This window comes from Plodia interpunctella, chromosome 12 (assembly GCF_027563975.2).
Source record: "Plodia interpunctella isolate USDA-ARS_2022_Savannah chromosome 12, ilPloInte3.2, whole genome shotgun sequence".
Classification (NCBI taxonomy): Eukaryota; Metazoa; Arthropoda; class Insecta; order Lepidoptera; family Pyralidae; genus Plodia; species Plodia interpunctella.
The window spans coordinates 8,132,020-8,145,517 of record NC_071305.1 but is presented as its reverse complement, the minus strand read 5'-3'; the positions used below and the strand labels follow the sequence as shown (position 1 = coordinate 8,145,517).

Genomic DNA, 13,498 nt, shown 5'->3' with positions numbered 1-13,498 from the left:
ATATTTCGGCAAATAAATTTCATTCTTTGTGTGATTATACATTTTGTACTTATGTATATAGTATGTAATTAATTTGTGCAATAAAGAATAATTGTATTGTATTGTATAAATAATAATAACGACAAAGCCTAATACTTAGTTACAAAGAAACTTGTCAGTTCGATCAATTTTATAACAAGTGAGAGTTCCCGTAATTGGGTTGCATTATATAGTCATAAATGAAATTTATCTAAACCTATATTAATCTAAATCTAGATTACGTTGAACTAGGTACATTATGAAATATAAATAAAATATATTCCAGTTCAAGCATAAAAGAAGCTAATGATCCGTAACAACTTTCTGTTCCTTGTTCAATACGAGTATAATGCAGACACGATAAAAGAAACGAAATTATTCATTTATTAACAAATTGTAAATTAGTTTGTCAATCATATTGTTATTATTACATGTACTATATATACTATAATTAACCTGGTCAGTTATACAAAATGGTAATGAATATAATATGGTATATGTTATGTCATTTCAAGAACCAGTTTTTATATTGGATGTTTTCAAATCTCTCTCTCTCATTCAGCGTATTCCCGGTTTCTTCCTCAGCCATGGAGCCAACATTGTCGTTTTTTGTTTTTGAGCTGTAAGTCAGGCTTGTTGCAAGATTTGGGATTGAAATAAAAATGAAAACTTACTAATGAGAAGAATCTCTATTTTGATTCTCTTGGACTTTTGCAATTTGCGTTGTAGGAGAAACAGCTAGCAAGTGCTTTTTATCGCTCCCAGATAGGAGACAAATTTATTTAAACTATATCATAATGGAAACGGTTTTAGGTGCTAGAAAAAACCACCAATTTCGGTATGATTCATCAAAATAATGATACCATCAGAACTAAAGCGACTAAGAACTGCAAAAAACAAAGAGGGAAAATTAAGAGTTGTTAAAATAACAGCCAATAAAACGCAGGAAAAGTCTCATCATATTGCTGCAAATTACACAGCTGGCATCACTTTTAAGTCGAGCATCGTGTGTCCGACACGGTCTGGGAATCGACCACCGACCCCTATTGTCCTTAAGAATTGTGATTTACTTAACATAGATAGCCACATATATGTATAATAATATATAATGTTTGTAACAATTTTTGGCACGACAATAATTATACATAAATAAAACATTTATACAAGAAAGTGAACAACGGCGGACTTAACCCACAATGCCATCAATGATCGTCGACGATCAAACGATCGTCAACGTATAACATCAGTTGAGAGGACTTGATGTATATTCTTTATTGTGCCCATTGGTTTAGTGAAGTGACTAAAACATAGAACTAAAGAAGGGTTTGTTAATTAGACTTCCTATAGCAAAAATTTGCGTTTTTACAAAAACATAAATGTTATTTTTTCATTTGTTACCCTACCTAATTGACTGTAAGTTCGTTGTGTAAATAAATAAATTACAAACGTGACTGTCATTAGATTCGTGCACATAGGGAAGGTAGGGAATGTTACTTAATGAATACGATTGATTAGGAAGGAAGTAAACCAAAAAATAACTGTATATATTTGAAAATCATTGGTGATTTACATATGGGAGTGTCGGATAGTGCACCAGTTCCACACATTGCACAGGACAGGCAGGATACAATATGTCACGGTTGGTGGACAGCCATGCCACAAAGTTGTATACGGGCGTTAAGTCAAAGACATAATGTTATTTAGTTTAGTAAATACTTCAAAAGTATACCAAATGGTAGTCATTTAAACAAATATCGTCTAAATTCTCATGTCAATAGATCTGATAAAGAATTCTGGTTTGGAATCGTTTAAACTAATAATAAAAATTATTATGGTCAAAGATTAAAATGTAATTTAAAAGGAAATTTGGCCAATGAAAAAAAAATTGAGGAACATAACAACTAATAGCAACAAATGCTACTACCTATTGAAATATCATCGTAGTGACTTAATCATAAATATTCATTGGCTGCAATATTATGTAGATGATCATCACAGATAATATATTGAAATAAGCACAAATCATCGAGGCTACAGAAATACCTAAATTCATATTGCAGCTTATTAAGCACTATAAGAAATGGTAATGGTATTTTTTTCACTTATGTAGACTACATAAATGTTATTAGAAGGAAGATGTCTAAAGATCGACAAAGATATCCAGCTCGACACTCAAAAAATGTTCTTAATAAATATACTCGACAGCAGCGACTTCCTTACCAGTCCAGATGTCTTGTTACCATAACAAGGATATTATAGTGTTAACATGTCATCTTTGCTATGTGTACTATAAATAATGTGTGCCAAATGAGACTGTGGAAACATGAATATTCATGTTCATGGATCATTGTTTCAATTATATTGTAAAATGCCACCATTACATGTTCTGATGATGCCAAATTACGCAATGCCCATACCATAAATTATTACTTGCAAATGTTTAAATTTTCTAATGGTTCGAGGAAATTATTGTGACCATAAATTTTACTTGAAAACATTTCCTATTGGTAAACAAAAAATAGGTCCAATTTGAATCGAGTTTTAATTTGAACAAAAATGTATGGCAAAGTCATTTTTAAAGTAGAATTAATATTTTTACTTAAATCTTTGATATTTATATACAGAACAAAATGTCACTGAACTCATTGGTATGAGACAAGACAAAATAACAAATGGTGCATAGAAATGCCTATTTCTAGTCTTAGATTAGACTGAGAACGTTTTTAGCTCAAGGGTATTACATTCTATTTCGCTATATCTACAATTATTTGTAGGTATCTAAGTATTATAATTAATGAGAAAACGTAATGAGGTTTATATTTAAAAGCCAATGATATTGTACAAAAATAAGTCTTGAAAAAAATCAATTATGTAATATTTATAATAAGACAATAACAAAAATAATATGTAATAGGTACTAATAAACTGATAACACATCAAAATTTCTTGATTTAGAAAATCATGTATAAATATTATTGTTGTTAAACTACCATTGCAATAATACAAGTTATTTTTATTTAGATCTTTCTACAATTATTTTGTTATATACGATTTTGATCAAACCTTCAAAAATAAGAACTACAAAATAAAAGTGTGACCCTTGTTTCTCATAAAAAGTTATAAGAATATGTTTTATCACTATGGCGCTTTGCAAAATTTGTTAAAGAAAGAAACAAAACATAAGCTTACTTTGTAACATCAGCTAACTTACTTTAGCTTTAAGTAGTATGCTTTATCTTTTTGATAATTAATAAGGTAAATCTTTAATTAATTCAATTACCGACATTATCATAATATAATGCATAGCTATTTTATAAATTTAAAAGGCTGTCATAAAAAGACGTAGGTACTTTATAAAAGCTAGCTTAATATTGCAAGCTCCCGGTTAGATTTTATCTCCATCAAACAATTGATCCTATAAGTATAATTCATACGTCTTATCTTTGCTATTATCCGAGTTCCCGGTTCATCGTCTTGTGACTGTTATAATAATTGATTCTCATCACAATTACATTTTACTGTGGTAGTAATTTCTTATCGTCCTCACTATATAATATCAAAGTATTACGTACGGGGTTTAAGTAAACTTGTTTACTGTGATGCTATGTAGGAGCATAGTTTGTACCTATTGATATTTCTTAAATTATCTATAATAAATTAATTTTTATTTTTTATTTAACAGAATGTTTATTTATCAAGTTTACAATGTTGTTATGTATGTTATAATCAATATAACAAATAATCGAATAAAATAAATTAAATAATCGACTTTGCAGAAATCTGTGGTAACTGTGGTAAAAGTGGCGCATTTACATCGACTTTTCGATAGTTTGATGTACTGTTGACTGTACTTAATATAGAGAAAATGGCAATATTCAATTTATTATCATGATATTTGCAGATTATTACGATTCTAATGATATATTTAATAGTGCGTTGGAAATTTTAGAACAGTATTGTATTTCATTGATAGATGCAATAACGTATGCTCCGTTTATTTCTTGTTAACCTGGCACATAAAGGTACAGTTATCAATTAACCTTTTAGTTGCATTCCTTAAGAGAAAGGTCAAATTCGTCATTTCTTCGTCATTAATACACAAGATATGTTTTTATTTATCCCACCTTTGGCTTTTATGAAGCAAAAAATCATGAGGTATCTCCCTTCTAAGGTATTCAATGAATATATTAAAGTTATTGCAGGTTTATTACAGGAGTTCGAAATTATATAAAAATGTATAATTGTGGATTTGGTCGTATTAATAAACGCTTTTTAATTAGAATTTTTTTTTCTGATCCATCTCAAAAATGAAAAGATTCTGTAGACGTATTAAAATAATGTGACGAACTTTTTACTGTAAATGAAACAGTAACAGACAGAAGTAAATGCAAAAAGAATACAAACAGGAATTTCACAGAGTGTTGAACAATAAAAGTAGACTAAATAAACTAATAGACAGAAAGACAAACGCCGAAATACGAGACGTGACCTACATAACTAGACATTTGCTAAAGAAACAATTAGCTACGGTGAGTATGAAAAAGTGATCACTTTATTTTCAAAACTATGATGTATACCTGCCGTTACTGCTGTGATTGTGGTTTCGACCATAGAATTAGCAAAAATGTATAGCCAAACTTTCACACAGTCAGAAAGTAGTGTTTCAAAATCATTTTGATTGAGCAGCATATGAATATATTTTTCTGACTACGTAAAAGTGATACACATAATTTGGTTAGCTGTAATGAAGTTTGCATTTTTAGAGTCAGAAACAAAAATATTATATTTTGTTAAATATCATTTTTCTTATTTTGTTTAGTACTTTACTTGGTTTATGAAAATTTCTATTTTGTTTGTTCAGAACTAGGTGGCATATGAAATACGATACTAGTTGTGCAAATAAACGTACAAAACATAATAAATACAATGTAAATACAAGCCAGTAGGACGTGTATATATGACACAGCTACTGGTCATTGATGTAGGCATTTCCTAAAGTGTGCATGTACCGATCGTTAAAGATAGAAATCCAATGACTAATAGCGTCTTTGGGAACTAAAATGTATTTGGATGTAGTTACCAATGGATGTAGTTTTTGTTTATATATATATATATATATATATATATATATATATATATATATATATATATATATCTCGATCGAATCCGGGACCTCTATCGGTTTAGAGGCAAGCACACCTCTTCGCCACCGATGTCGTCATAACAATTGATAAACCATTGTATTGAAATACTTATTAGTTTATAATTATATTACTTTATTTATTTCATTAAATAAATAAACAAACAAAATAAATAACAAGTAATAAGAAACAAAGAAATAGTTAAAATTGTTAAAAAGGAAAAAAATGCATGCTAATGTTATAAATGTGAAAATGTGTTTGTTTGTCCGTCTTTCATGCCAAAAAGATGATAATAAAGATTTTAGTGTGGAGATAGTGTGTGAGCAGGGGCTCGATTCTCCAGCAATCGAAATTAACTTCATCAGTTTTCTCAATTTTTTTCTGAAGACATAGAAATAATATTACCAGATAGTATCTGACCTCGGTTTAAATGAGCTACACCCAACCTTAAACATATCATCTTTCTGACTATCAAGTCTTTCTAACTGACTACAGTAAGTAGACCCTTGTTATGTCCTAACATGTAGGTACTCTCTGTTGAGCTACTGGACCATGGAAATATTTTTTTAAATTTAATTAATTGGGTACTTTCATTTTAAACAAGTGGAGGATGCACAAAGCCTGAACTCCGACGTTTTAAAGCTGAGGAAGAAATCTGCAAAACACTCGCAGAAGAGAATCATGAGACATCATATGAGCTGATATTTCTAATGGAAACAGTAAAATATAACAGATCACCAAATGAGGAAGACCCAGTAGAAAATAAAAGAATACTGTTATTTGCTAGCTATTCTTCAGGAAAGTTACAAAAAAGGGTGAGTAAGCCCAAAAAAGACCTCCAAAAAATTTGGCCTAAGCCAAACTTGGGCTTGTCTGGCTTAATTTAGTCCAGATTGATATACGTGCCAGTGGTTTGACAAAGGATGCCGTGCGAAGGCGAGGGCAAAACGAAGAAAAGTGAACCCTAAGCTCCGACGTTCTATGTTGGCGGAAATATCCGGAAAAACGTGAGCTCCGTATAGTCATATGAGAAAGATATTTTCTTAAAGGATTGGGTAGGTATAATATATAGGTATACATGACAAAACACTCAATGTAGGTCAGATCAGACGGTAGTAAGTGGTCGTCGAGGTAACGACTTCCTGAACCCTGCGCGCGCGCATTGCATCAGATAGCAAACAGATAGACTGACAAATCGTGATCCTGCTATCTGAATGATGTATGTAAATGATTTAGATTAATTGGTCTCAAGATTTTATTTACAGCTGTATATGTAACGGTAAATTTATGTTCGCTATTAACAACTATCATTTTAATATGCTGAATAATAAAGTAAGGTTATAAAAGAGCTGCAAATTACATATTCTCTATAATCGGGGTTTGCGTCATTAAATGTAATTACATATTACTAATAGCTACTTTCAGATCTGCTCGTGGTGATTTAACTTCTGTGTTATAAAATTTAATCTTCTACCCATTTCTAACCCCAACAACCCTTTACAGTCGATTGACTATATTCGCACAAAAATTTCATGGATTAGCTATGAAAGTATCAATCACTTTTTTCTTCGTGCTACAGTTATATAAAAAGTGTGGAAATATGGATGAAATTTTGTTTTTAACGTACAATGAATGTCATAAAATCGCATAAGAATATATAGTGCAATTTTAAAGGTAGGCAAAAAGATGATCAATGGATTGAAATAGAAACAAATTTGCACATCGTCCTTATCTTTCTGCGATAACAGTTCAAGGTAATGATAAGAAGTTTAGAATATACCTGTATATTATTGTCCATTTATGATCAAAACATTAATTTGAAACTGATTCACCTGTAGAAACTACCAGAAATGAATAATAACATTGATCATCGTAATAAATAGCTGATTTTAACTACAATCCTAATATTATAATCGTAGGCGCAGTTCCTACTTATTGTTAACTTAAACATAATTATAATAATGAGTAGGCGTCTATTAGATCATCCATTTGGTAGGAATCCAACTGATTCACAATTTCTTGGTAAACAATTTGTTGAATGAATCCCAATTTCGAGTAATCACAGAAAAAAATGTTTCAAATCATACATCACTGAATGTCAATGAACTTTGATTAATGATATTAAATCGCTGGCACATCACAAAAAAAATGCACTGTAAAAAAGAAACATAGAAGATTCACAATTCAAAACAGTACAAAACAATTTTAATTTTTGCAATTCGAATTGTCAGTTAACTCACACACGTGTTTAGCGTCCGTCTTTGGACACCGGCGCGCGCGCACTGGACCGATCAGTCGGACTCACGCGGGGCATGTTACTTGCAAGTTGGTGATTTCGTGCAATTTTTATTGGGTTCCTGTTGGCGACGATAATTATTTGGAATACCGTGAGGTGTTTGAACTTTCAAGGGACAATTCTAGACATGGAGATGAGATTTCCAGGAAGAGCTACTATTACGTACGTTGATTTATTTTCGCGATTTTGTCATCAAACAGAAATTGCTTTGAAACTTGATGGCAATTCATTATTAAAGCGTTTGTTAGTAAGTTTTTTCTTCTTCTTTTTTCTTGTCTGTTCCCGTTACATGTATTTGGCCCAAGTTAACAACATACACCATTAGTTGTGTCTTATATTTACTCAATTGTCTTCTTCTATTTCTATATTCCCCTGTGCAAAGTTGAGACACGCTTAATAAAAGAAAGAGTGAATTTATTTAATCTTGCTTTATCTTATAATTAGTTCTGAAAGAAAAACAATTACTTAACTATGTGTCAAGTCACTGTATATCATAAATAGTCACTATGTTACTTAAAATTCAAGCATTCAAATCTCAATTCTTTCTCTTGTTCTAGAATATCTTATCACAATCAAGATGCATTCGTTTGATTTCAGATTGAGATTTTTATTCTTGTCAAAATCGATATAAAACAGAAATATTTGATCATGTAAATAATACCTTAGTCAGAAATGGTGTTTCATTACTGCATCCAAACAAATATTTGTAAGGAATCGCAGCCATATTGATTTCACAGATTTCATTACATGGAGGGTGTATAAGATTTCAATATTAATTTTAATACTGTTGGCACTAGACTAATTAGGTATACGAATTTCACATCAAGTATTGGCAATAAAATAATAAATATGTTAGGACAAATCACATAGCAATCTGTGTGATATTTTATTTTTGGGCGTTAGCTCAAGAGAAGCCCCAAAGTAAGTTCGAGACTTGTGTTATGGTATACTAACTCAACGATACTATATAATATAACAAATACATATATAGATAAAAATCAAGACGCGGGCCAATCAGAAGATCATTTTCCATCATGACCCGACCGGGGATCGAACCCGGGACCTCTCGGTTCAGAGGGTTTACTACGGCGCCACCGAGATCTTCAATATAGATATTACACCTATTGTATATGTAAGAACAGAGAAAATGTCAGAAAATGAAAACGTGGAGGAGGTATCACGATCCACAATCAAGTTGGTGTTATTAAGTAAAAAAATACATAATACTAATTAGCTATGTAAATGGTTTGTGTTCTCTCGTTCTCTAGTGAATCTTCTTCGATAGGTACTAGATCAAGAAGAGAGTGTACGTGACGATTTTTTTCATTCACTGGAGCAAGTGATTGTTCTTCTATTATCTTGTACATTATCATGCAGGAGTCCAATAAAAGCAATATAATATTCCAAAAACCAATTCGCGAATGAATTCATGCTTGAAATGCAACACAAATGCGAATATTCCGAAAATAAATCGTAGCCCTTTGAAGGATTGCAATAAAAAGTTTCAGCCCTTAAAAGGGAAGCGATTCAAAATGGTCCACAGCTTTCTTTTCAAAGGGATGGGCATTAAGCAATATAAAGTTATCTGGACCTCTCCTTTTATGGTGGCAATCGTGAGTCGGATGGCAAAAAGGTCGCAACGAGTTGGTCATTACATAGAATATAGCCTAGTGATGGCAGGATGAAAGTAAAATTTACGTGACTCGCGCCATTGTTGTTCAAACGGCTGCGGGTTTTTTTTTTAAATTTCATTTTTATGACTGGACAGTTAGCGTTTAGCCACTGGTTATTCGCGAGTTTTATTGTCTGTGTTAGTTATTGCTTACATAACTTTTTTGTTTGGAGTTTTGTCCAAATGAAATGTTTTTCAAATAGAGGTATATGTTTTCTCAGTGGTTTTATCTACAGCTGATGTACTCATTATACTGTATTTAAACCATTACAGTGGTTTAAAATATGTACTAAAGTAAACCAGATTAATTTAAATTATTATATCTTTGCTCATGTGCATTTGTATGTAAATACTGGTACATTTTATAAAGTAAATATATTAACATGCTCAATCATATGAAATCTATTTGATAGAAATAGACACCAGCATATAAACTAAAACTATCTTCAATCTGACTCGATTAAATACCAATTTAGCATCATTTACACTGCGAACTAACTGGATAATGGATCCTAGCTATGAATTTATATCGATACATTAGACAAGACCTATAAAGTTTCTATATATCTCAGAACGAGAGATATTGAAGTAAACGCCCCAAAAACTTGTGAGTATAGAATAGATTTTCGTATTTATCGTGTTCTCATTATCATCTCCATTATCTCAGCTATAAGAAATCTTCTGTTAGATATATAGATGCTCTCTGGAACTTTTCCAGAGATGTCCACTACCATTTGAAGACTGATTGTAAACAAGTGGAGGTCAGACAATAGTCTTTCTTGCAAATCAGACAAATATCATCAGATCAACTTTTTTGTGCACTTGCGGAGTTGTGTCCTCAAAAAACTAAGATATGTTTCCTATCTATTTTATAATTTCATTCAGCTAAGCTATTTCCGATTACTTCCTCGGCCGCTTTTCTACATTTACTTCTCCACTTTGCATGCTCTTCAGCATTATTTCATCTTCCTTGTTGACATTTAGACGGCACTTTTTAGGTTTACCCCTTCTGCTGCGTTCTTTACATATTTGTGTGCTTATAATGTTATATCTTTCTAGCACTGGTATAAAATCTTACATATTTTATATCATTCGTGATTTGATTAATACAAATGCAGACGGAACAGATATTCGATGGCATTTAAGGCGAATAACACCGTGGGCGGTGTACCTAGAACCGGTGCAATTATAAACAACATAAATAAAACATGAAATTGTTAACTACAGCAATAAATTGTAAAGAGGTTTCTGCTCCTGTGTGGCTGTTACATCTACTACTTCTATATTGGTAAAGTGGATAAAATGAGTTATAATCAAGAAAAATTCATAATATGAATACGTTTTCTGATATTAGACATTCAATTAAACAATTATGCCAGATTGAAAAGTTAAAACAAGTGACTCTACGTGTACAGTTAATGATTACCTAAAAATAAAATTACATCGAACAGAATATATTGAATATTGACAAATATGACAGATGTAAAAAAGAAAATGTTTTTCGATAGAGATAACAAAATAATCAGTTCTAAATTTTAGCACTGATGATTCAAATTTTACTATTGCAATTTCAATCCAAACTAATGCAGTCATATTTTTACTTCGGCTAATAAATTGAAAAACGGGAAAACTGGGAAATTGTACCGCTCAGGCATCTCATGGTGTGAATTAAGTGAATCATGTTTTTGCTGAAGCACGTAGAAAACTATAATAGTACATTATTATAGTCGGTCCAACGGTCCAAGATATGTTGTTAGGTGTTCCACTTAGGATAGTGATAGCGCTCGTGTCTCTTTCTGAGAATATTTCAACGATATTTATAGATGAGGCCGTATCGTATAAGCGGACTCTGGGCTCCGACTCCTTATGGCAGCGGAAGTAATTGGAAATTGCAAATATATGTATAGGCATATTGACAAGAAAGATATGCGTGCCATGGGTTTGACTACTAAGAATGCTTAAGACTTTGCGATGTTAAGGAGAAAAAGTAAGTGGACTCTGGACTCCGATGCTTAACGGCTGAGGAAGAACGCCCAGATGAGAGAGAATTTAATAATTTTTTTTAATTATATTTTTAATTATATTTAATAATAGGCAATGGTGGGAGATAACAGAATGTAGAATGCAACGAACTATACATTTGTTTGTCGACTTGCATACTATAAAACGGATTTGAGAAAGAGCCAGTAAAAGTCTAAATTCTGAACACTCAAATTACTTTAGACATTGAGTGAAAATTTAAAAGATAAATCAATAGAAGACATAATGATATTATTTGCAAAACGCGTCAAGTTTGTCAACTTTGGTAAGAACGTGCATATCTAATATTTGGTACCCAGAATATGGTTGCTTGGTACCTAGTATCAACCAAGTGGATATTAATATGGTTCATGTCAATACACACTTAACTGGGTTTTTCTTGCAAGCAAAGGCCATGCATAAACACCACATATGAAAAGGGAACGGATATTACAAGCTTGGCACATACTATATTTTCTCTTAATACGCATGCAGTTTTCTCCAGGATACTTATATCAGATGTAAATCCATTTCACGGTTTGTTGATTATAGGTACATACAACTGAATATTAGTTTAGCCTGCTTGGACTTTTATGCGATGGTGATAAAGGTGAATTCGCAATGTATTTAGGTATGATGATGTTCTGCTTTCTCCTCAACTCATTAAAAATTGTATGGAGCTTGATATTTACCAAAAGACATGTTATCATCGCATTATTGTATTAAATGTATTAAATATTTCAAGAGGGTATAATTTGTCTATATCAACTTACTTCAGACTGGTAGGATATTTTTACAATCATATAAATAATTACATGTTTATCAGTTTTTTACACACAGCTAAACGTAATTTTCGAGTTTTGCAGCCTGGCTCTGTCTACCCCATAAGGAACAAAGACGTGATACTATCTGTATCAGTTCTGTCCATCTATCATAAAGCTCTCCATCCGCAACAAGGTAAAATACAAAAAATTTGGTACCTAACTGTAAAAAATTCCGTAAGTGAAAAATTTTAATATTGACTTGGATTAATTTATCACAAGGTATTAACTTTTTCTTGTGTGTTGAGATTATCACATCAAGTGTCACAATAACTACGACACCAATATGACTCATTCAAACTACCTATGGATAAGACCAATGACACCCTGTCCTCGACACACCTCACATACAAATATCAATAAAATTATGCTAATACGAGTAGTTAACGTTACGCCGCAGTATTAACATATATTTCTTTTAAAGCTTTGTATGCGGAAACCTTTATAAGGAGGGCCTAGATGTCATGTTTAATCTCATAAATTTCAACAACATACGATATCAGCTTGACCGCGACTTTGTATGCGCATATTAATTCAGTTGTGGCGGATTCGGCATGATTGCCGGTTTTTCATTGAGTTTAATAAAAGTACTCATACAAACTACGCAATGTTCATGAATTAGGCAATAGTGTTTATCCAGCATTAGAAAAATAGCGCATGCTACTGAATTCTTTATTTCAGTCACAAAATAAATACAGTAAATTCGATGTATCAAAAGTTGTCATTGACAGGCGTTTAACGCGACATTTTAAACAATACCAACAATAATTTATCTCAAGCCCGCTCGTGTGTGTCTCCCCTTCCCATCAGAACGACGAAACAAAGCCCTTTGATACTGTGTCTGTTTGTTACACGACATCGCAAAAAGTAGAGTCATGATATTCTGTCAATGTTTCGTTCGCTTTGAATTTGTTACTTTTTCACGCAAAATCTACTGGACGGATTGTTATGAAATTTGATACACGGGTAGAATATAACCTGAAACAACACATAGGGTACTTTTTATCCCAAAAATTCCCATGAGAACGAAGCCCCAAGGCGCAGTTAGTTAGATACTAATTTAATGATTTTGAAAGTGCTATCTAAATTTATCAGAAACTTATTAGACGACTCCGGGTATACATTTAGTATTTATTGATTCTCTCTCTCTCTCTCTCTCTCTCTCTCTAATCTAAACGTTTTGCTAATGTTATTCATCAGAGTCCAGAGTCCGCATTCCTACCTTTTATTTTCCTCTTCGATCTTCGGTATTCTCAGCTTTCAGACCATAAGAGTAACATTGATTAATTCTACATATATATTCACTGACCGATTAATTTAGCAGTAGACAAGTATAGTTTAACCAACGGTGTAATATAATAGAAGAAAACATGTTGTTTCCGAAAGAATTTGCACAATAAATCCTCGTATAACATACAGGGTCGCGTGATCGGTTAAGATAAACATGGGCTATTAATTATTACTTATACGGAACTCGTAGCAATATCGGTGTTATCGTAACACAACAAATTACGACTTGGGTGAATAATGT

The 13,498-nt window shown here is 32.0% G+C and overlaps 1 protein-coding gene across 5 annotated transcripts in view; it reads right to left on the bottom strand.

Annotated features, from left to right (window-relative positions):
* Positions 1-13,498, bottom strand: part of spri (sprint) — a 212,301-nt gene that overhangs the window by 139,177 nt on the left and 59,626 nt on the right. For 3 of the 5 annotated variants that reach the window (XM_053752372.2, XM_053752374.2, XM_053752373.2), the window contains exon 1: positions 7,247-7,440. The exons of the other annotated variants lie outside the window; for them this stretch is intronic. The gene's annotated coding sequence lies outside the window, so the exon portion shown is untranslated. Of the gene's footprint in view, positions 1-7,246; positions 7,441-13,498 lie in introns of those variants that run through there. 5 annotated transcript variants of the gene reach the window in all.